At 39.7% G+C, this 25,146-nt stretch overlaps 1 long non-coding RNA gene across 1 annotated transcript in view; it reads left to right on the top strand.

Moving 5' to 3' along the window:
- The window catches only part of LOC110595369, a 143,306-nt gene extending 129,023 nt beyond the window's left edge, over window positions 1–14,283 (top strand). The window contains exon 3 of the long non-coding RNA XR_002481790.1: window positions 14,181–14,283. This is a non-coding gene — a long non-coding RNA (uncharacterized LOC110595369). The remainder of the gene's footprint in view (window positions 1–14,180) is intronic.
- The last annotated feature ends 10,863 nt before the right edge of the window (window positions 14,284–25,146 follow it).

The following is a 25,146-nucleotide window of genomic DNA, read 5'->3' as shown; positions in this document are numbered from 1 at the left end:
GGCCCAGGTTTTTAGAGTGAAGATTGGCAGGGAAATTTATGAGAGGCCTATTTAGCGCTGTCATTTTAGATAAGGAGAGACGCAAGGTTTTAAGTTAAAACCCTTCTGAGCCTAATTACTTCCTCTTTTAGCATGGACATCAGAGGAAACGGCACTAAATCACTCTGGAAATAGGTCCTCAGTGCATGAGATGTTGAGAACTAATTGTTTAATGCATTGACTCTTGTGCATGTTGTAACGGCTAAGTATGAAGACATAGTTAGAACAGCCACTACCGGACTTTCTACCAGCCACCTCCTCCTCTCGAGTCGTTGTCCTTGGACACCTTGTTCTAGAAGACAGTGGAGTGTTTTACATCCTATTAATTAACAGCAGTTTTCTCTTGCAGTCCTCAGGGTTGCTGCTTGGCCTGCCCAGGTTCAAAACTGTTTTGAGGTTGAGAGGAGACAGGGAAAAAAGGCAACATACATACCAAAAAAATAGAGACATGCAAATGTCATTGATTACATGCTACTGGTTGCTTTTATTTCAAATCTCATTGTAACTCACCTATCAATTTATTTTCTGTTTCTTTTGCTTCTCATCTATAAAAAGTCTACAATAATATAATTTTTTATAATAATACAATAGTAGTACCTACCTTACAGGGCTAAATGAGTTACTATATGTAAATATATTGGCACATGTGGCGTGTTCTATAAATATTAACTTTCTAAGCCTGTATCTATAGATCTATGCTTACTTATCCTTTCCCCCATTCAGATCCACTCACAAAACATACCATATGTGAGGGATCGATTTAAAAATTGCACAATTGACTTTTTTTAATTAAAAACTTGGTATGATTTCTCAGAATGCAGCACTGTCAAATTCCAGTTATGCTGTTGTCATTATTTTCTGCGGCGAAAGCACATCTCACCAAGGACAAGGAGTTGAGTCCTGAGCTGTGGGTGGTGTGACCGGTCTTCGAGGGCAGGTTGTCTGACATCAACTTCACCATCTAGCAAAGGTTCATCACCCCCTTTTGCTCCCCTTCCATATCATTAGTGCCCATGTCCTATGACTGGGTCATTTTGGTTTATTGGTGAGAAAAGCAATTATATGACGGAGCCCTGAGTGTTGCCTGCCTTGTCTGGGTGATGCTATGTGAACCTTGCGAGTGCTCAGCAGAATAAGAAAGAGGATGTCCTAACAGGTGAGGTCCAAAGCTAAGGATGTCAAATCATCTTTTTATTTATAAATTTCAAGTCAGCGTTCCTTTATCCTGTTGTGCAAAGTATAATCTCTTGGTGACTACTATAAGGTCCTAGAGGACATCCTGCCAAGACACATGAAGAGGTGCTGTGGACGCGGGTATTTGTACCTGGAACGTCTCCGGAGCACCTGGTCTGGCCTGACCACAGAAACTATAGAAAGTCTGCAATTAGCGCCTTTCCTGTTGCAAATAGTATTTTTCCTGTTTTCAGTGTGGAACCCAGTTGTGGGTTGCTGAGTTTCTTTATGAATTTCAGTGAGTAGTCCCTATATTAATGTAGAAACTTCTTATTAAATGACAAGTGGTCCCTAGGGATGAATATTTGAATAACTTTTGGTGACAGTAAATAAAATTATTTTGAAATGGATAGGAGGTCTTGTCTTTAGAGAAAGGGCCCTCTCGTTTAGTTATCTTTATGCTTGACTAAATTGGTTTTTCTGAAATGAGAGTGTAATATTCCTGAGAGACAGTATTCAAACTGAATTATTTTCATTTAAAAATAATCATTTAGAGATGTAAAGGTGAACTCTTGTGCTAAACTAGAAATGGCAAAAAAAATAGATAAGGAAATTTTTTTGTTTTTCTGCTTCTGAACTTTACTCCTTGACATTCTTCTCTAAGCTACTAGTTTGACCCTTTAAAAAATTGTACATATTTTTTCTTGACACATTCAGCCAATCTCTTGGCTTTGTGACAAAGACAGTCAAATCTCTCTTCACATTCATGAGATTTCTTGTTATGTATGATAATAAATCTTCATCATCTATACCCTCTTGGCCTGATATTCTGTTCCTTGCATCTGAAAGCATCTTGACTTCTTTCCCTCTAAGCAATAAGAGGAGAGTGAACCATTCTAAAACCAAACCATGACCATGTTACTTGCCTACTCATCTTTAATAGTTCCCGACTCACTACCAAAATAATTCCAAATTTATAATCTGTCATTTAAGGCTTTCCAACATTTTGCCCCAACTTACCTTTCCAAGCTTATTTCTTATATGCTTCATTTTCATGGTCCCTTTGATGGGTTAAAACACTTTAAGAATTGCAGTAGAGAGGAGGGGGAGAGGGGAGAAGGGAAAAGGGATAGTTGGGTCTGACCCTAGACAAAAGACGCCCTCCATCTTCCTCTTCTCTTCCCGTCTCCACCCTGCCTCCAAAAACTGAATGTGCTCAGCCTGTAATCCCAGCACTTTGGGAGGCCAAGGAGAGGATCGCCTGAGTCCAGGGGTTCGAGACCAGCATGGGCAACTTGGTGAGACCTCATTTCTACGATAAGTCAAAAAATGAGCCGGGTGTGGTGGCACGCACCTGCAGTTCCAGGTACTTGGAAGGCTGAGGCGGAAGGATCCCCGGAGCCCAGCAGGTCGAGGCTGTGGTGGTCGGGAGCGTGCCACTGCACTCCAGTCTGGTGCCAGAGTGAGACTCCGACTCAAAAAACAAACAAAACAAGCAAACAAACAAAAAACTGAAATGGAACTAGCCGTTGTCAGCTCCATTTTGACCTAGAAATTCATTTCTGTTTGGGAGGCAAAGATCATCATTAAAAATTCTTCTGTGTGCCAAAGTAGGGGAAAAAAACAAATTGAAAGTCATGAAAGGTGAAGGTTGCTTTCCAGAGTGTGGTTCTTGGATTCCTCAGTTCCAAGATAAGCACTGCAGTGTGGTAAGCCCTTGTGGTATTGTGTGTCCAAGAAATGGGAGATTTGTATTTGGTAGCAGGAGGTATCCCCAGAGAATGCTGAAGGCCAACTTCCACAGCAGATAAATACAAAGAGGTATAAGGTGTACTCTTGTCTAGTATGAAAAGATACACCAAGAAAATAGTAGGCCACTGCTACCACCTCAGCTGTGGTTTCTGCTGCATCTGATGAGAACACAGAGAGCCTGCCCCTGTGTGATCCGAGCTCAAGAGTTTGATCCATGCACTCCAGTAACATTAAAGTGAAGGTCTTGACGGGGCTTGGTGGCTCAGCCTGTAATCTCAGCACTTTGGGAGGCCGAGGTGAGTGGATTGCCTGAGCCTGTGGGTTCGAGACCAGCCTGGGCAACTTGGCGAGACCCCATTGCTACAATAAATAAATAAACAAATAAATAAATAAATAGATTAGCTAGGTGTGGTAGTGGGCACCTATAGTTCTGGCCACTTGGAAGGCTGAGGTGGAAGGATCGCTGGAGCCCAGCGGGTCGATGCTGGGGTGGCCATGAGCGTGCCACCACAGTACTCCTGCCTGGGTTATAGAATGAGACTCTGATTCAATAAATAAATAAACAAACAAACAAATAAAGTGAAGGTCTCTCCATCAAAAAAGAGGGTCAAAGTCAAAGTTGATGTGTTACCTCCCTGCAGTGATGTTCCTCTCTGGAAAACCTGGATTTCACATTCACCAGTCAAGTTAAACATGGACATGGCCAGTCAGACCTAGGCACCCTCTTAGGACACCAAGGTTGGGAGCCATACCTTGCAAGCACTACTTGGCCCAGGTGGGGACATGGACCTAAAGAATGAGACCAGAAATGGTGCCAAGGGAGGCATTTCCACCCACTCTTTTGGTTGAAGAGATAATGAGGCTAAAAAATGTAATCCTGCTGACCACACAAAGCCCTGGAATTCCCAGAGCACAACACCCTTGATGATCCCTTCAAATTCCATGGCCCACCATACCTTCCCATACCTTTTCCATACCTTCCCACAGCCAGATTACTGCCTAGCATCTACATCTGTTTGGAAGACATCAGCTCTAGTGATGCACATGTTTTCAAACTGCAGAAGTTGTGTTAAAAAGTCAGGTTAAAACTGCTGCCTCTCTCCATATTCAGAACATTCCTCGCAACAAGACAGAGAGAAGCAAAACTCCTGTGAACACACAGATATCTTCCTTTTTAAATGATCCAAAACCTCTTCCACAACAGCGCCCAAACCCAGCCAACCAGGACTGGTTATACCTCCCTGGATTTGTAGGAATGTTAAGCTCTGAAAGGTGAGGATCAAATGTCTTCAACCTTGTACCCAGTCCAGGTCTTTCTGGAGTCAGGAGTCTAGACAATGTGCCAAAAATCCCACATGATTGAAACTTCTCTACTGGCAAAGCGGTCTTCAGTAGTCTTGGGGAGCACTTCTCCGGTCACCAAAGATTGTTGCAGAGATGTTTTAATTTTTTATTTTATTAAATTTTCTTTTCTAAAGGAAAGCTGACTGTCACATGTAGCATCTCACTTGGATGTGTCCAGAGTCTTGAAAACTTGACTATCCTACGTTCTCCTACAAATAGACCTTGAGCTTGTTTGGAGGTTCTGACAGAGGAGCATAGCTACTCATATACCCTTGACTAAGGAACTACCCTTCTCTGATAAGGATACTCATCCTCTTTGACTGAGTGTGCAGCTTAAGGAGGACACACGTGGAGGAAGGGGACACCGGCCTAGCCAGCCAGATCACCCGAATCAACCCAGGCGATTAGTGGGGTGACAGATATTACAGCCAGATTGCCTTCACATCCAGAGATGTTTTAATAGCAGCTGGCAGCGAAACTGCAAAGTCTTTCCCTGGGATAAGCACAGCAGACACAAGGCCCAGCACAGAGATGACTTGGATGATCCCAGGCTTTCAGTAAATGCTCCAGTTTCCCTCTACCAGTTGTGAGCTCTCTGCGTTTACCAGGGAAGACTTTTTAAAAGCAAAGCCACACAGATGGGCCTTGGTTAGGAATTTGAGTTTGTTTTGGTCCTTAATGTCATGAAGCAAGAAGTCAATCCGAATGTTAACATGTGATCCAATTCTCAAATGATACCTCCAGAGATGAGGGTTGATGGGTGTGCCTTGAAGAGCCGGTGAACTACACTCAGGTAGTGCAGGGATGCTATCTGCTCAGCAGAATACAGCACCCCTGCCACATGGCAGGCACCCTCAGCAGGAGTATGGAATGGGCCTGAAGTCATCCCTTTCCACATCTCAGAATCAGCCACATGGCTTGGCAGGATCTTAGAGAACCAACCCGATCCAACAAAAACCAACCAGACTCAACAAGAGGACTAACAGCCAGCTCAGTCATAGCCACTACTGCCTCTCAAGAAGAAGCCCCACTAACCTCAACACATTTCCTCCAGTTTCGTGCATCCTGGGGCAGAAACCATGAATACATTTGTGTCACGCAGCTAGGTGTGTTCTCCTAGTAAGAACTTTCTGCAACTTTCCACTGTGCACAGTCCAGTCTGCGTTTGATCTGTGCCTCATTATTCCATCTGAGAAGCCCAGCCAAACATTGAAATCCTTCTGGTGAGGGAAGGTCCCGTGAACAGACCTCAGGCCCAGACCTTGATTTTTGCACGTAGAGGAGATGGTGGGCAAACTAGCTCTACAGTGGTGCTGGCATTGCTTGGCATGAGAGGTCTAGGGTCAACTCAGATTCTGGGCATTCTCCTGGATGCAAGTCTGTCCTTTCTGGATCTCCCCAGTGAGATCGCTGGCCTTTCTCAAGCAGATGATGATAAACAGTATACATGCAAGCATGCTTGTGCACACATGCACACACACATAGAACTAAGTTCAACACAAGGAAATCTTCCTTTTTAAAAATAATGGCACTTGGGACATTTATTTTTTGGTTTCAATGCTCTTTGGCATGGGCTGAGTCTTACATATACAAATTTACCTTCACATTTCTTGTGTTGTACCTCATCCTTCCCCCTCTCCTGCTAAGTGTGTCCCCTTCCCTGATGGCCCCTATCCTGCTCACCCCACTTCCCTCCTCTCTTTTTCCCCCCAGGTGGTGCTCTGCAGGGTGTTATTTTATTTTATTTTTTTTGAGTTGAAGTCTCACTCGGTCACCCAGACTGGAGTGCAGTGGCCGCTCCCGGCCACCGCAGCCTCGACCTGCTGGGCTCCGGCGATCCTTCCGCCTCAGCCTTCCAAGGAACCGGAACTACAGGCTCGCGCTACCAAGCCTGGCTGATTTTTTGATTTGTTGTAGAGATGAGGTCTCCCTGCCCAGGCGGGTCTCGAACCTGCGGGCTCAGGCAATCCGCTCACCTCAGTCTCCCAAAGGCACGGGATGACAGGCTGAGCCACCGAGCCCGGCTGCAGGGTGTTATTTTGGGGAGATAAATTTAGCAAGGCCCCAGCTTCCATGCTGAGCATCCTCCTGGGTTCAGGATGGAGAAAGAGGTCAGCCCTTGGGATGTTCTATGGCTTTTTTTTCTCTCCTTTGTCTTTTTCTTCACTGATGTTCCCTTCCCTGGCCCTCTTGTTTCCTGTCCTCCTTTTATTTGAAATTCCCAGGCGAATTTTATTAGCGTGGGAGTGGAACAGATGCTCAAAGTTATCCAGGATTTTTGTTTTATTTTTTAAATTTTGTGGTTACTTCTCTTTCTTCCTCCTCCCACGTATACGCTGTTCTGAGGAACTACCATTCCATTTGATGCGGAATCACTCACTGAGTCTATGAAGTCAGAAAAATAAAATATATTATTTCTGACAACAGGAAGATCACTTTAAGGCTGAATCCAAAACCGACTTTCCTGAGATTCTTCCTGATCTCTCCAGGACGAACGAATGTCCCTTTTTTTGGAACTTGCTACTGACATCGACCACTTTCTTCTCTCCTGCTTTTACAGTCCATCCATTCTTATATTATATCTTTCCTATAAATTGAAACTACATGAGGATTGGAAGTGTGTCTCGTTTAACTTTGGATGCTCTGCTGTGTTTCTTGTACAGATGTCATGCATAGTTTCCGCTAGCCATTTAAAATTACACCTAAACATGAGGAATGTGGAAAGGGGTAATTAAAGCAAATTTTACAAGCTGGGACGTGACACTCAGTTTATGGAATTAGGGGGAAAAAGTAGACTTGAGGAGTACATAACCTCCTCAAGTTATGCTTCAGGGAGACTAAGCAACAGATGGCAGTGGGGTTTCTATGTGATTACAAGTTGCTGCGGATAAACAGCCAGAAATCCCCAAAGAAAGGGGAGTTTGTAAAATGTGCTTCTTAGCAACAGAGTGGGGCAATACCAGGGCCTATCGTGGTTCACCCTGGCTCAGAAAGCCCCCACACCAGTTAAAGTAAAAAATCGTGCGGATGACTGCCCAGCACTGCTGGCTGTGCCTTGAAGGCGGCAGAAACTGGGAATTTCAATAAAAAACCTTTTCCACCATGGCCCTCAGGAAAAGTTGGACGTTAAAATTTTATCAGATACAGAGTCATTGTAAAATGGCTGTTTTGTGGCATCCCCAAATTAGTTTCTTACTCAAAGCAGTTTATTTAAGCTAGTCTCTGCTTAGTAAAATGAAGACTCAGAAGTCCAGAGCGCATGGGAGAAGAAAAAGATGTCTGTGTTTATTTCAGAAAATATTCTGAGTACATGCCTAAATCTTCATTGTTTGCAACGATTCTTTGTAGTTACTGTTTTCTTTATTTTTATTTACACTAAGAATGAATCTTCTGAAGACTTGAAAGATGAAAGACAGCAAGTGTTGGTGAGGATGTGGAGAAAGCGAAACTTTTATACTGCTGGTGGGAATGCAAGATAGTTCAACCATTTTGAAAAACAGTATGAAGGTTCCTCAAAAAAATAATGATAGACTTACCATATGATACAGCAATCCCACTTCTGGATATACACCCAAAGGAAATGAAATCAGTATGTCAAAGTGATATCTTCATTCTCATTTTCATTCTAGCATCATTCAGAACACCCCAGGTATAGCAACAACCTAAATACTCATCAACACATGAATGGATAAAGAAAATGTGGTATATACACCCAATGGAATACTATTCAGCCTTAAAAAAAGAAGGAAATCCTGTCACTTGTGACAATATGGATGAGTCCAGAGGATATTATGCTAATGCCAAGTGAATTAAGACAGGCACGGAAAGACAATACCACATAATATCATTTGTATGTGGAATCTAAAAATGTCAGACTCATGGAAGTGGAGAGTAGAACGGTGGTTACCAGGGTGGACAGGAAAGGAAAGATAATAGCCAAAAGTCACAAACTTTTAGTTAGACACAAGGAATAAGTTCTAGTGATCTATTGCACAGCATGGTGACTATAGATAATAATAATTATATATATTTTGAAATTGCTAAAAGGATAGATTTTAAATACTTTCATCACAAAGTAATGATAAGCATACGAGGTGATGGATATGCTATATAGCCTAATTTAATCATTTTATACTATATGTGTGTATTATAACATCACGTTGTTTCCTATAAATATATACAATTATTACTTGTCGATTAAAAATTTAATTTAATTAAAAAATTTTCCTATTAAACTTGCCTAGGTACCACAATGATAGCACCCTGGAAGTGTCATAGACAAACAGGTGTGATAAGTAGGTGCCCTTAAGACAGGCAATGTCATTTTCCAAGATTCCTAACCTCTAAACTCAGTGTGAATGAGAATCTCCCATGCCACTGCTGCTGTGTTCAGCAAATGCGAGCCACAGATGGCTAACCAGGAATTTTGCCACCCTCGAGTGCGACACACTCTGTTTACTGTATTTCTCACAGGTATACTCTGCTTTAAATAAATTCAACTTAGGAAAATTTAGAATTGTCAAATAGAAAAGCTGAAACAGTGGTTGTCTTCTAAAAAAAAATAAAAGGACCTTTGCTATATTGATACTTTAAATAATAAGTTGCTTTATTGCATTTTATAGTTGGAAAACTTTGTTTCCCAGGAACTCTGGATTTGCTACATACATGATGTACCTATATTCTCTTCAATGTCGTAACTCAGACCTGGGCAATTTCTGAAACCAGTTAGAAGGATGGTCTGTGGAATGTACCACGTGGTTTTTGAGACCAGAATGAAAGGCTGAAGAAGAATATAACTGAATTCGTGTTCTAGCATTGATTTGATGCGAATTGATTTTAAACTTCAAAAAATCATTTTATTTCTCTCACAGGGAAAACATAATGAGTAGGCTACTGGACATTAATTTGGGTTTCTGTAAAGAAAGAAAATACGACGGGGTTTAGCAGAATTATGGATTACAGGTGGGAAAATCAGATCATCAGAGAATATTGGAGCTTATATGGTCCTTAGCATTCTCTTCATCAGCCCAAATCCTACATGTTGTAGATGCAAAAACTACAGTGGGCATTTTAGCTGTGCCTGTTCAGCATTTTTTTCCCCTCTCTTCCCTAGTCAATCTTAAAAGAGGAATTCATTTCCAACAAAGAGTGTCACAGGTTGCAGCTTTATTGGCATCATTCTTGATAGGACTTTGAAGGTGACTCCTCTGGAGCGTCTTACTTTATGTCATGTTAGGACAGGGCAAGTTATTTGTCTGAATTGAAAGAATACTCCTTGTTTATTATTTTTATAAAGTAAAGCATATTTGGATTGCTTTTTTTCTTTTTGTTTGTTCTGATTTGTTTTGCTTTGGCCCAGGTTAGGGTGGAACAGAGAATGGGACTACAAATTATAAGACACAATTATGCACTGAAAGACATACAAATTTAAATGTACCTCTGGGTTTGAATTAGCCTGGGTAAGGTCTAAACCACACTCTTCCTTTTTTCTGTAGACCAACTTAAGAAATAAAGCACAAAACAATCTCTGGTTTGAGATCTATCCTTCTATTCTATCTTATACTCTGATCTATAAGAATTGATAATTTGGTGCAACGGCAAATTTTGGCAACATGTTCTGCCTTGAAAATAAATAAGATATTTCTGGTAAAAATAGATACAGAGATTAGTGGTGGATAAATATTAACTTTGGAGTCTGTGTTGCCTTCATGTGAGGGTTCTAGACGTTCCAAGACTTAATGAAAACTTACAAAAATTTTTAGAGATCAAAGAACTCATCGAATCTAGGAAAAATGTATGGATTAAAAAATATATATGTTACAATTCATATTATTATATATATTCATATTTTATATGACTATATGTATACACATAGACACATACATACTATATATATATATATATAAATTATTATCTTTAACTTAGAAGGGAAAAATGAATGACCAAGGCTGCACATTTTCAGAGGTTTATATGCTTTTCACTTCTGAAAGAGATAAGGACACTATTCTAAACCATGTCCACTGGAACAAACAGTCCAAACAGAAGGGTACTCAATAATTTCCCAATGGTCATACTAAGAACTGGGTATCTTTGTCAGTGAGAGAGAGAGAAAGAGAGAGCCTAGCCTAAGTTCAAATCTTGTCATTCGCTTTAGTTGGTTTGTGGCCTACTTCAGCTGTCTTATTTCACAGGGCCTCCATACCTTCAACTTAAAAAAGGAGGGTAACAGTGAAATGACACAGTTCCTAGTACAAAAGAAACTTTAAAAATCATGTCTAGCTCAGTCTGTAATCCCAGTACTTTGGGAGACCAAGGTAAGTGCATTGCCTGAGCTCACAGGTTCGAGACCAGCCTGGGCAACTTGGCGAGACCTCGTCTCTACAATAAAAATAAAAAGTTAACCAGGTGTGGTAGCATGCACCTGTAGTTCCAGCTACTTGGAAAGCTGAGGTGGAAGGATCACTGGAACCCAGTAAGTTGATTCTGGGGTAACCGTGAGTGTCCCACTGCACTCCAGTCTTGGCAACAAAGTGAGACTCCAACTCAAAAAAAAAAATCATGCCTAATTTTTAAAACTTTTTTTTACTTTAATTTTTACTTTATTTTAAAGATGTGGAGTATACTTCAGGATTAGGTACATAAATGGTCGTTTGTACAAGTGAAGTTGGGTTTCCCAAAAATCCTCACTTCACCTTGTTTGGGATCAGGTAAAAACAAAAGTGGAAACACCTTCATGTTGATAGTGTGAAAGACTTTCTCTGTTTCTGAAGAATTCCGCCTTTTCTGTGCCTTCAAGGGGAGTCCTGCATCAGTGACCATTATTTAATCTTGGGTCAGTAGTTATTAGTGAGTTCTAGCACTGGGAGAGGCAGTGGTCCTTAACAAAAAGGATCATGGGTTTGTGGAAAGAACTGGGCTTGAGCTCTGACTTCTCCATTAAATTTCCCTGAGTTGTGGTTTGTCATTTGTAAAATGGTAGGATGAATATATGGTTGTGTCCCCCCAAAATTCATATGTTGAAGCTTTAACCCAATGTGACGATGTTTGCATGTAGAGCCTTTGAGAAGTCATTAGAGTTAGATAAGTTCATGATGGTGGGGCTCCATGTTAAGATAAGTGCCCTGATAAGAAGAGGAAAAGAGCCTGACCAGTCTCTACCGCGTGAGGATGCAGCAAAAAGACAGTCATCTACAGGAAGTAGGCCATCACCAGTAACCAAATTGCCTGCCATGTTGATTTTGGACTTCCCACACTCCAGAGCCATGAGAAATTAATGTCTGTTGTTTAAGCCATTAGTCTATAGCATTCTGTTATAACAGCTCAAGCGAACACAAATAGAAATAAAGATATCAACCTATTTTAGAGTTTTTCAGTCACAATAAGACAATGCATATAAAATCTCTGTAAATTTTTAATCAATTTCAAGGACTATTGTTGGACCTAGAGAGATGAAAAGTGAATCAGATATGGATCTTGCCCTTAGAAAGTTCATAGTTCCCCAGATGAGGTAAGATGCCTAGATAACCATCTGCAGTGCAAAGTATAAAAGGCCACAGCCATTTATTCTTTATTCATTCACTCATTTATTTGTTTATTTATTTGTTATTATTTTTCTTGAGTTGGAGTCTCACTCTGTCACCCAGAATAGAGTTCAGTGGCATGCTCCTGACCACCGCAGACTCAACCTGCTGGGCTCTGGCGATCCTTCCGGCTCAACCTTCCAAGTAGCTGGAACTACAGGTGTGCACTACCACGCCCAACTAATTTTTTGATTTATCGTAGAGATGAGGTCTCGCCAAGTTGCCCAGGCGGGTCTCTAACCCACGGGCTCAGGCAATTCACTCGCCTCAGCTTCCCAAAGCGCGGGATTACAGGCTGAGTCACCAAACCCAGCTAATCCACTCACTTATTTAACAAATAATTTTTGAGCATTTACTATGTGTAGGTGCTATTCTAGATTTGGGGGAGATGGCTGTTAGGGTATGGGTAGGGTGAGGGTGACTGGATGGAGGGAGAGGGGCACAGTACTGACGGGAGCCAGTGTGCCAGAGGTGTACACTGACAAACCAGAGATCTGAGTAATGCAAAGAATTGCAACACACAAAGAGGTGAAAGAAGAAGAGATCTACTAAAGGAAAGTTTACTTCCCATAGACAGAAAGTAGGCCTATTCTCTAGGTGAGTGTGGCCCCATACCCTCCCCAACCTCCACCCAGCCCCAGCTTAAAGTCTTTCCCTTGGAGGTGTTGCAATCAGGTGGATGTGTCTGCTGTGATTTCCTTGTTGACCACCTGAGAATGTCTTGGAGACCCTGTGACACGGAGACCCATTAATGTTTGTCCATCTTATCATAGCTCCTAGAGAAGGGTGGGACAAGGATTCTGGTGCATCTGTACATTCCCAAATGACATTCCTTAGAACTAATGGAAGGCACTCTTCCCCTTATCTCCTATGCATTCCCATTGGGCAGCCCTGCAGTCTGCATAACTTTTGTAATCACAAGTTTTGTGATTTGCATAACTTTTGTCTAATGCGTGAAGTCTTAGGCCTTGTAAACTCCCTTTACAAAAGCCATGAGACAGCTCCTATGCTTGGCACCAGGAAGTCTGTTTCTGAAAAGACAAAGTCAGCAAGGTTAATCTTTATCTGAAGTATGCATTTCTCTAACACATAGCTTCGACTTTCTCATCATTGTGTCAGGGTTTAAGAACAAAATGAAAAATGGCTTCCCACTCTCAGTCTGTCCTTTTAACAGCAATAACCAAAAGAAATTCTCTGTTATTATATAGCTTATATTTGAGACTGATAAGCAGTCGATAAACAAGACATTAGGTAATATGACTGATGGTGGAAAGTGCTTTGAAGAAAAATAAAGTAAGGCAATGGATAAGAGTGATGAGAGGGACATGACTATTCTGTACAGTGTGATGAGAAAAGGTCTAGTCAAGTCTGCCCAATAGGGGACATTTAAGCAGATGTTACCATGAAGGGAGCATGAGCCTAGAGGTTTTGGGGAGAATAATATTCCAGCCAGAGAAAATAGCAAGTACAAAGGCCCAGAGGCAGGAGTGCTAATCCTAAAAAAAAGATTCTTCAAAGGGGCTCTGGGAATTCAGAGTTGAGATGACTTCCAGTTAAGGGTGATAATGATACAGGATTCCTGGGGCTAGTCCAAGGAAGTCAGGACTAGCTAGAGAAGGGGCTTGTAAAAAAGCACCACAAATTTACATAGTATTTCATACTTTGCACTTGTCTTTTGTTTAGATCATATTTCATACATTCCTATCTATAAGAACATATATTTAATTATTTTCCTACCCTCAGAGAAAAGCTATAAACCATTGCTTTTCAGTTTTCTATAAACATAATGAATGAACATTGTTTCTAGTCATCCTTTCCCACTTCAGATTATTAATATCAGCATTATCTTCAGAAACAAAGTAGATTGTGGTTAAGAACCTGCACTTGGAAATCAAGCCAATAGCAGCTGCTGTTCCAATTCAACTACTCTCTAGATGTTGACCTTGGGAATATTGCTTAGGCTTTACAGAACCACAGTTTCATTCATCTCTTTTTACCTCTTGCTTCTCATGGATGTGATATTGAAAAATGGCTCATTGGTGTTTATTCTTTTCCACCCTCTCTTTATTGAAATGTTCATAAACATCAAATTATAAAGCCAGAAGCCTGAAATCTAAAAGTCACATTATGCAAAATGTACCCTGAATAAGTGGAAGCGAAAGTATGAAGAGAAGTAACAAGAATAAATATTCACAAGTCTTTACTGCTTAAAAAGGGCTTTCGTAGATACTAATCTATTAACTGTTTGATAAACATGTAGCTTGAATATAATTTTTCTTCTCCATTCTATAGATAAAAAACATGACTCCGGTTGAATGACTTGGCTCCTAAGATCACGAAGCTTCTAAGTGGCAAGACCAGAATTTGCATTGAGGTCTTCTGAATCCAATTCCCTGGGGGTAATTATCGGTACAACTTGTGTTCCAGAAATCCTTGCAAGACTGGAAAAATTTCCAAGTGATTGACCAAATCGGTTCCATGATGGGTCTCCCTTCTATGTGTGAATGTTGCCTTCTCACAGAGGATCATTAAATAAAGTTACCTAAACCTCTTCACAAAGATTCAAAACGTCCTGGTGGTGTGATAGCTAAAGACGACAAGACTTCCTTCTGAACGATTTTACAGGGTCTAGAATTTTAATGGCTTCTATGGTAAGCGAGACCCATGAGCTGTGTGGGCCCATCTAATTACTTGCCTGGGAGCTTTACAAGAACAGGAACCACGTCTTACTCATCTTTGTGTCCGAAAGCCAGCTCAAAGTCTGGAACACAGGAAGCACCCAGGTGGGGTTTGAGGACCAGACTGACAGGCACTGCAATGGTTGACATCCTTAACATCATCAGTTAAGCTCCGCTTCTGCTGCAGTCATCAGATCAGATAACAGCTATTGTGAGAAAACATATTACCAGCTAACTTCATTTTTTCATTCTGAACCCAAGCCACTGACCTGGATGGCAAGATGACAGAGCCCTGCAACCTCTACATCTCCCATCAATTCTTCTTCCAGTTTATTTTCCCAGACAGCTTCTTTTGCAGAAGCCCAAGTCTGAGCCAGAGCTACAGGACTTGTTTGTCTCAATAGGGAAAATACTCTTAAAGCAAGGATGTAAGATCGCCTTCTACTTTGAGACCTTTGAATATTAGTGTTGATGTAAACCTTCCCCATGGAGAAGGGTGGCATGACCTACTCTGTGAGATAGCATCAGCACCAGCTTGGAAAGGAGCCATGCTGGGTTTCAATCTCTGCACTGTTACATAACAAGGGCTAAATGTATGAACCAGTGAACTGCCCTGATCCGCTTACACACATTCTAATTAACCCTCCATGAAGGATTCACATTATTATTCTTATTTTGCAGTGCGGCAGTTGAAGCACAGAGGGGAAGTGACTCTCCCTAGGTCACAGAGATTGAGTGGCGGATCTCAGATGAAATAAAGCAAGTGGACTTCTCATCTGCACTCCTAGCTGTGTGACGCTGGACAAGGGAATGTCCCTCTAAACACCTCCATTTTCTTGTCAGTAAAATGAATGGAGGAACAAGACACCATTGAATTGTTAGGAAAAGTAATTGAGATCATGTATGAAAGGCTCCTGACACTTAGTAGGCGCTTAAGCTATGTCAGCTCTCTCCCTTCCCTCACATAACCTGAAATTGAAGAGCATCTCCTCTTGTGCAATCCTTGAGAACTATAAAGCTGAAATTAATCCAAACCATACCAGAGCCAATGACAATAAAGCTGATTTGTTCAGACTTATTATTTTGTTTCAATAAAGACCTGTCTCCAGTTTCCTCAGCAGCCTCACCGAGCCAACTCAAACTGAAAACACACGCAGCGATTGCAAACTCGTTGGTGAAACACGATAGACACTTCAAGAACCAGGAAATTCCTTCTTAAAACGACTTGGTTCTTAGCCAAAGCAGATAGGGGTTAAACAATACTGTGGTGTAGCTGTGGCCTTCAAGGTGCACAGTGGGGCTTCACGCTCCTGGAGGAAATGGGAGCCCAGGGCTGTGCTTGCCAGCTGGCGCCAACATGCCTCGGACAAGATATGCATGGCCTGGCCTTCCAAGTCGAGAGCAATTGCTGGCAGTACACTGTGAGCATGTCAAGCTAAGAGAATATTTTTCTAAAGGCCCATCGCTGTTTTTCTTTCTGTAGATGGTAGCCACTGAAAAGTTATGCAAACACTTCAGCTGTGGAATATTTAATCTGACGTTTGGCATGGCTTCCTTGTTGATCCAAGACACGAAGTATGCAGTATATGTCTAGCAGTTGTTTCGTTGCTTACTCAAAAAAGATAAACAAGAATCAATTTAATTTTCCTTCCCCTTGTGTTTAACTGGGTCCTTGCATGAATGAATCCTTGATTATCAAGTAATAAGATGACAATTATGGACCACAAGGGCATGCAATGAATAGTTCATTTAACCAGGAAGGTAAAAAAGAAAAAATATATATATGCATGTATACATATACATGGATATATATGATTTTATATATCCAAGATATATATTTGTCCTGTGATTGTGGCTTTCTCAAGAGTTTGGCAGCTCTTCTCTTTGGGTCTGGTGTTTCAGGGTTTCATGTGCCTCATGGACGCATCACCAGAACTGTCCTCTCGTCACTTGCTTGTCATTGGTTTTTTTAGTAAGAGGAGCACAAGTATCTTGCAGGAGTCCTCCACCTGGTCACATCAGACATGCATCCTGGCTGCATCTGCTCTTTCTTTCTTTTTTTTTTTTTGAGTTGGAGTCTCACTCTGTCGCCCAGACTGGAGTGCAGTGGCTGTGCCCAGCCACCGCAGCCTCGACCTGCTGGGCTCCGGCGATCCTTCCGCCTCAGCCTTCCGAGTAGCCGGAATTATAGGCATGTGCTACCACGCCCGGCTGATTTTTTGATTTATTGTAGAGATGAGGTCTTGCCAAGTTGCCCAGGTGGGTCTCGAACCCGCGGGCTCAGGCAATCCACTCACCTCAGCCTCCCAAAGGCTGTATCTGCTCTTTCACTCCTTCAGGACAAGTCTGCCTTACTGACAGACTTATTTTCCTAAAAGTAAATCTCCTGTGGTTCTCGTTGACTACCCGTGGAGTGGTTTCTGACCCCAGACATGTAACGAGAACATTGCCACTTCTCAGAAAATGCAAGAATCCAAAAAGCTGAGTGAATGGGCGTTTCTCATTTCTCACCACGTGCAGGGAAGGATGCCGCACTGGTCGATATTCCAAGGGAAAGGGAGAGAGAACCTTTCCAAATGTTCTTCCACTGGAGACTTAGAACAGTTGCTTAACATAAACACAATCCCTCAAATCTCCATCCTTTCTGCAGATGGACCAATAATGCTAAAAAGTGCTACAAATCATAGTTTAGTGCAACCTATTCATTCTCCTCTGCTTCAGTGCTCATTGCAAAAACAACACTGATTCAAACATCAGGTTGCTGTCACTTGACTCCAGGTAATGGCATAATTCTGCTTCAAGAGAAATACTGAAACAGAGATCATTCTTTGAAAAGAAATGGGTGAGGGTGACAGGAGAAGAGAATCAAATGGAAATGTAAACAAAATCCTAAAACTGCTAAAGTAAACTAGAGACTGACACATTTGGACATTTCCTTAGATTTGATTCAAGTTTCTGGGTCCCGTCCCAAATAAAAATATATCTTTGTTTCTAATGAAAAATTCAAAGAGCGCAAACCTGAGCTTTAAAAGCGATGTCCAGTTTATTCTTTTATGGTTTCAGAACTTGAGGGATTCAATTCAGTGAGGAAGAAACTTCTCAACTTCAAAAAGTTTTAGTCAGCTGGGCTTGGTGGCTCAGCCTGTAATCCCAGCCCCAGCGCTTTGGGAGGCCGAGGCAAGTGGATTGCCTGAGCCCGCGGGTTCGAGACCCACCCGGACAACTTGGTGAGATCTCATCTCTACAATAAATCAGAAATTAGCCAGGTGTTGTGGCACGCACCTGTAGTTCTGGCTACTTGGAAGGCTAAGGCCGAAGGATCGCTGGAGCCCAGTAGGCAGCAGGTTGATGCTGGGGTGGCCGTGAGTGTGCCACTGCACTCCAGCCTGGGCGACAGAGTGAGACTGTAGCTCAACAACAGAAACAAAAACAAAAAACTTTAGTCAATAGACAAAAATGTTTCTGAGGGCAGGGAATTGATATACACCTAAGAATGGGCCTTTCTAGGAGGTATAACACAGATCTATCTATCATCTATTTTTCAAATAGAGATGATATATCACTCTGTCACCAGGCTGGAGTACAGTGGTACAATCATAGCTCACTACAACCTCGACCTCCCAGGTTCAAAGTATCCTCCTGACTTAGCCTCCTAACTACAGGTATGTGTAACCACACCTGGCTAATTTCCTTATTTTTGTGGAGATGAAGGGTCTAGCTGTGCCAGGCTAGTCTTTAACTCCGGGCCTCAAGGGATCCTTCCACCTCTGCCTCCCAAAGTGCCAAGATTACGGGCATGAGTCACTGCTCCCAGTCCAGAGTTATATGTGTTGATTATCAATTTGTAATAAAAATCCACGTATATATTAATAAAAGTTTTCCAAAGGTAGTAACAGGTGATTTTTACTTTATTCTTTATCATTGTTTCTCTCTTTTGCAGTTTTTGATAATGAATGTTTGTTTTGTATATAAATGAAAAAATGGGAGGCAAAAATGCATTCTTTCTTTAAGGATCTTGTGTGGGTCTTCACTGTGAGTGTGCTAGTAAGTCCTGAAAGGAGGTAATTCTGAGTATCCTCATTGTAATGAGACACTCCAGGTCAGGACCCCTCTATGGGGAGTTTCCAGAATCCCCTCTCACTTTCTCTGCCTTCTTCTTCCAAGCCTTGCCCATGTAAGAAGGTTTTAATATCATGCCCCTATAATGAATCAATTACAATTAAAATTAAGTAGTGAAAAAATGTGGTACATCTACACAATGGAATATTACGCAGCCATAAAGAAGGACAAACATATGAACTTTGCAGCAACTTGGATGGATTTAGAGTCTATCGTACTCAGTGATCTATCACAGAAACCAAGAACATAGTACCATGTGTTCTCGCTCATGAGCAGACCTTGAACAATTATCATAATACTATAAGAAAGGAATTGGCAGTAGTGGAAAACTGCCAAGGGAGCTGGGGGTGGGATTGGTAGTTGAGGGAAACGGCCAGGGGAGGGAAGGGCACACCTCATCCACAAGGGTACCTACATAATGAACATTTGTATACCTAACCCTGAATTGTACCCCGTATCTTTAAAATAAAAATTAAATAAAATAAGTAGTGGTAAACTAAACTCCAGAGCCAAGAACACGTCATAGAAATTACTTCCCAAAGTTTTTTCAAAGTCTTTTCAGTTGTCTAGTGTCTTCAAAGAAGAATGGCAGGGCATTTCTCTATAAATAATTGGGAAATGTAGGGACTTTGCAAGTCCCCTCAGAAGAATGTAACCTCCTATAAATGTAGGTTTAATGTCAATGTAACCTACTATAAATATTGAGTAACTCTTTAGGTCTAGGAAGGCAGATTAGTGATATCTCACATGTGGGCCCTAACTGACCTGGGGAGTTTCTGGTATGTTCTCTTGAGAGGAAGTGAAAGAAATGGTCTCAGACTGATGAGCAAAGTCTGCCATGTGTCCAAGATAGCAACATTGGTGAGTCAATTCAGGTGCCCCCAGGACATGCTTAAATATTGTCCAACTAAAAATCGTGGAAAAGATACTTCAATCAATTTTTAAATGCACAATATTTAAGCATATCCAAGGGTCACCTAGAATGAGTGCTCTCTTCTTTCCCACTTGGCTGTCTATGTGTGTCCAGGAGCTTCGGAGTCACTGGCCAAGGCTTGATGAAGATGCCATTATTTGTAATGGAGGCTGTGACACCTCAGTTAAATTCTTGGTGAACACAGTCTTCCTTCCCTTAGAAAAGCCAACAGAGAGCCGTTGTCATGTCAGATCTGATCTCACAAAAAGTAAAAGGAATGAAAAGAAGAATGCTTCTTTAATGACTTCCCTTGGCATTTGTGTTTCTCCAGTCCTTCACCACTCTACCACAGAAAGGAAGTTTTAAAGCAAGATGACAGTATGGAGGCAGTGCTAAAGTATCTTCCGGCATCATCTTTTGCCTTTGGATTTCAACAGCTTTCTTGCTTATGTTTAAATCATAATGTATTCAATATACACAGTGGAAACCTAAGAGAAAGGAACTAAACCTGAATTCCAAAGGAAAAAATATTCCTTGTCATATCACTGCAACAGAAATTTTATTGGCAAAGAAAGTTACAGTATTACTCCCCAGCAGATTTCTGCATATGTAAAACAAGAATATAGTTGCCTCATTCAAAAACAAAAAGAGGAAAAGAAAAAAATGAGCAAACTGAGAAGTGTGTTGCCATAACCATAGTTAAGCTCCATATTTATTAAACCTATCTCATGAAAAGACACATTTATTCAACTTATAAAGAAAGTAGTGAATTGTCTCAAGATATTATACCTTGTAAGGCTTAAGTCCATAGAAAACGCATTAAAAGAAAAATAAGTCAGAACTTTTAATACTGAAAATATAAGGATTTAGCAGAAGATGGAAGTGCAAACAATTTTAGCAGTCTTTCCCTAGTAACCATCAAACCCAGCTAAAAATACTACAAAGAAGCAAAAATATTTCATCAACTTATGCCAGCACTGAATCTTAGTTAATAGTGTCAGTCTGGTACTAGAATATTTCTGACATTTCTATCAGAAAAATATGACCCTTGAATCAAAGCAAAGAATATTTTGTCAACCACCATACAACTGAGAATGATAACATAGTATGACTTATGAGAAGTAAGAAGAGAACATTCTGGGCAATTGTTCTAATACCTCTGTTTGAAACGACAAGAACTGAAAGAGTTGGGGGGCTCTGGGAGAAACCACTATTTTGAGTTGCATTTGGATGGAGTAGATTCCTTGAGGAAATCCAAGAGATCTTTTTCTTCATTCTCCTTTAGCTCAGAGAGTTATTAACATGGTAATGTAGAAAAGCAATGTCTGGAAGCTGAATTATTGAAGTGATGGGACTTGACTCACTAGGAGCTATTTCTGCTGTTACATACTAGAGTTCTAAATGCATTGTGATTTGTGAAGGAGAGAAGGTGGTAGCAGAGAAAAGATATGGCAACATCCTCTCACCAAACAAAATGTGCATATTAGTGGGAATGTCTTGATTTTGAGCTTATACTAATATGAGTGGTAGTTACCACAATCTGCTGTATGAAACAGAATATTCTCTCAACTCAGTGGAACTGGAACGTAGTGAAGAAGTTTCAAAAATATATAGCAAAAGCTTACAATCATACAATTCTTGGGTCATAATGGCTCATAATTCCCAGCTGTTGCCTCAACCAGACGCTGCTGAAAAGCTTGAATGACTGACCAGGCTGCATTAGCTTGTTCCAGCTGAGTATTCAGCCTAGATTCTAAGAGGAGACAGAAAATTCCCAAGTGAAAGAAGAGGAAATGCAAGAAGAATACAACCATACTATTTTGTTTATGTATTGTCTGTTTGGTTATTTGAAAATGACAGTTATAGATTGACTTGTCTCCTTTTTAAATTGAGTAGAGATATTTTTTAAAAGAGTAAAACAAACATTACATTCCAAAAATGTGCATAGTTTTAGAAAATATTTTATTCTGGGAGAATAAAATAAAAGTAAATAGTAACTACTTTCATTTTAGAAAGTTAATAGAAAAAAGTGAACTCTAATAAAAAGGAATAAAAGATAAAATGATTAGTAGACTGAAATCAAAAAATGCCATCTTAGCTATAAAAACAAGTAATTTATTCCAAAATTTAAAATTGTATTACAAGTTGAAATAGAAAGAAAGAGATAAACGGAGAGAGAACGAGATCAACAATGCCGAAATACAAATCAGCAAGAAGAAGTCCTAAAGATGGCAGAAAGAAAGGAAAGCTAGAAATAGAAGGTAATAGATCCAAAATGCAGGAACAGAGATTCTACATATGAGTAATGAGTAAGACTGAAGTACTGAAAAACAGATTTAAAAATGCAAAAGAAAAAAGAGAGCGAAATGCGTCGAAAAAAACTCTGACTATACAGAGTAAAAAAAGAAATTACTCCATTTGACAATACTCTTCAAAAGTGCCAAGATCATAAAATAGAAGGAAAGGCAAAGCCTTTGTCACAGACTAGAGCCAACACAACTAAGGGTAATTAATGTTCAGGATCCTGAACCGAATCTGGGAAAGGGATTAACAAAAAAACTGATGAAATCTGAATGAAGTCTAGAGTTTAGTTAATAATTGTACCAGTTATAACTTCTTGGCTTTCATGATGCTACTATAGCTATATAAGATATTAACATCGCCGGGCTCGGTGACTCAGCCTGTCATCCCGCGCCTTTGGGAGACTGAGGTGAGTGGATTGCCTGAGCCCGCGGGTTCGAGACCCGCCTGGGCAACGAGACCTCATTTCTACAATAAATCAAAAAATCAGCCGGGCGTGGTAGCGCGTGCCTGTAATTCTGGCTACTCGGAAGGCTGAGGCGGAAGGATCGCTGGAGCCCAGCAGGCGAGGCTGCAGTGGCTGGGAGCTGCCACTGCACTCCAGTCTGGGCGACAGAGTGAGACTCCAACTCAAAAAAAAAGATATTAACATCAGGGGAAGTTGAATAAAAGGCATATGGGGACTCTATTTTTACAACTTTCTTTAAATCTAAAATTATTCCAAAATAAAAACATTTTTTAGAAAAAGAATCAGATGTTATTAGTTTGTAGAGACTTCAATGGCCTCTGAATATCCTTATTATAATTGATTAGTAAAGTTTTCTCTATATTTTTGATTCAACATTTATGAAATATTCACTTAGAAAATACTCAATTGCCTTAATATATACCAATTTGTGATAGCAGAATTCTATATATTTTTTCTATAGTTTAAAACTACTTCTTTTGAATAAATGTGGCCTATTTTTGTTTATCTGTCTTTTTATTTCTTGATTTAACTGGTAAAGTTTTATTTTTATTTTATTCAAATAAATTGCTTCATCATTTCCTAAACCCTGTCAATACTTTATTTTTATCAATATTTGCTTTTTTTGTAATAATTTGAAAATTCTAATTGACTTGTATTTTTTTTTTTCCTTTCTTAGCTTACAAATTTGGGCAGTTGGTTCATTAATTTTCAAGCCTCTTGCTAAGAGGCTTTGAGATTATGCATCACTTCAAGGTTGCTACTTTGGCGGTATTTTATAGGTGTGAATCTCTCATTCTTCATGATATAGTGACTCAATAATTGGTAACATCATGTGCTGTCTTAGTTCTTTCAGGATGAAGTAACAACAATACCATCCTGGGTGACCTAACCATCAGCAATCTATTTCTCACCATTAAGGAGTCTGGAAAGTTGGTCAAGGTCCTGGTTATATCCTCATGTGGTAGAGGAGAGGGAGAGGGAAGCAATCTCTCTACTGTCTCTTCTTATAAAGGCACTAACTCTATCATGAGAACACCACCCTCATGACCTGATTACCTCCCCAAAGTCCTCTTTCCATATGCAGTTATATTGGGGATTAGAGTTTAAACATGAATGCTGAGGGGACATATTTAGCCCACAGCACATGGATTATACCTTAATCCAAATATATACAAATTATTTTTTATTTTCTTAGCTTTATTTTCACGGATCATTATTTATTTGATTTTTCTTTGGAACAAACTATAGGTTAGGACCTATGGCTATGTAATGTGTATACTGAAGTCAAATGAAAAATCTTTATTTTGTGGCAAAAGTATACACACATAACCCATACATGTGATTGCACATAGTACACACAATATACACTTGAATAATTGCTTCTTATATAGATACACTTAAGAACTGAACCACAAAGAAAAGTTGAAAATAAATGAATTCCAAAATATACGCCATGCAGATACCAACTAAATAAAAGCTGACACGCCATTTGTATCAGAGAACATAAAAACTGCAATCACAAAACTTCTCCGTGTTTTGTGGGATATGAATAAAACATTATTTGTAAAGGTGTAGTCAATTAGAAATATACAATAATGGTGAAGTTGTATGCACATAGCACCAGAATCATACACTATATACAGTAAAACTTAGAAAAATTACAAGCAGAATTTGCAAATTCACAATCATAGTGCACAGTACAAGGAGACTTTGAAAATTCTGCTCGTTAAAGAAAACAAATGTAATTATAGAGGAAAGAACTTAAAGTTGTCAAACTTTAATGTAAACCCACGGAGAATTAAATATGTTTACAAGCTCACATAAAGTACTAATAAAAATCAATCACAATACTTGTTTACAAAGAAAAATCTCAGCAAATATCAGACAGTACATAGCATAAAAATTACATCCTCTGAAAATAACACACTTGAGTTAAAAATTTTAAAGAGTAGAAAAAAATAAAACATAGTTTTAGAAACTAAAAGAACTGACACTTGAAAATCTGTGTATTACAGAAAATCAGATAGAAATTATTATTTATTCTGTATAGAGCAACAATGAAAATACTGCATTTAAAAACTCAAGGAATGCAAAATGACATCTTAGCATTAGTATTAATTTATAAAACAAACATATGATACCGAAAATAAATGATATAATACTCAATTTGAATAGCCAGAAAAAAAGAAAACTTCTGAAAACCAAAGAAAGTCCAAGGAGGAAATAATAAATATAGCATGCATTTATAAAGTGGAAAATAAATAAGCAAAAAAATAAGAATAATAACTAAAAACCAAAAGTTGATTCTCTGGAAAAAAAATTCATAAATCTCTTAGCAAAAGTGATAAAAAAAACTAAGAAAAGGCAAAGATAATTGATAACAAGAATGAATTAAATAACATGACTACAAATAACAGTTGTGATTTTAATAAATATTTGAAGAACTGTGAACAAACTTATAACAACAAATTAGGGACAGTTTTCTTAAAAACATGAATTATCAAAACTGACTCAAGAATATAAAGATAACCCGAATAGATCAATAACTAATAAAGAGTTTGAAATTGTAGCAAAAATATTTTTCTCACAAAAGTCACCTGGACAGAGAGATGTCTGCCCAGACAGATTTTTAGGCAACTTTTACCAAAACTTTAAGAAACAGATAATACATATATCATAAAAACTTATTAAGATAATTTTTAGAAAAGACACTTAACTTATTTTGTAAGTGCAGTATAACCTTGATGTCAAAATCAGATGAGAAAAGTATTTTAAAAA

The sequence above is a fragment of the Carlito syrichta genome, unplaced genomic scaffold (assembly GCF_000164805.1).
Source record: "Carlito syrichta isolate Samal-C Ts95f unplaced genomic scaffold, Tarsius_syrichta-2.0.1 Scaffold300036, whole genome shotgun sequence".
NCBI classification, from domain to species: Eukaryota; Metazoa; Chordata; class Mammalia; order Primates; family Tarsiidae; genus Carlito; species Carlito syrichta.
The sequence above is the reverse complement of the archived record's forward strand: the minus strand, read 5'-3'. Positions and strand labels throughout refer to the sequence as shown.